We start from the raw sequence: 514 nt of genomic DNA, 5'->3' as shown, positions 1-514 counted from the left end.
CATTTGAAAGTAACTTTGAGGATTTGGTCCACTTAAGGGATTTTTCAAGTTCTTCCTTACGTTTCACAATATCCTGTTCTAATTTGTTACTCTTTTCAAGTGATAGACCAAGGTTTTTCTCAGAGTTTTTTAATTTTTCTTGAATTTCAGCTTGCAGACTATTTGACATTCCATTCAGCTTTTCAGCTTCTTCAGTAATCTGATTCAACTGGTTCTTAAGTTCAGAGTTATTTGACTCTAGAGACACTATTCTTGACATTTTCTCTTCAAGTTTAACTTTGTTTTCAGTTAAACTGTCAAGTTCAGCATTCATGGTGTCTCTTTCAGATGTTAACTCTATCACAGAATCAATCATGACTTTGGCCAAAGTTCTCAATTTTTTAAGAGAATATTTATCCAAGCCATTTTTCATATCTAGAAGGGTTACCTGATTGTCCTCTTCATCAATTTCTGTGTGAGCCATGAGAGCAAACATTTCATTGAAGACAGTTTCCTCCTCATGCACAGCAACCAT

The sequence above is a fragment of the Solanum pennellii genome, chromosome 6 (assembly GCF_001406875.1).
Source record: "Solanum pennellii chromosome 6, SPENNV200".
Classification (NCBI taxonomy): domain Eukaryota; kingdom Viridiplantae; phylum Streptophyta; class Magnoliopsida; order Solanales; family Solanaceae; genus Solanum; species Solanum pennellii.
The sequence above is the reverse complement of the archived record's forward strand: the minus strand, read 5'-3'. Positions refer to the sequence as shown.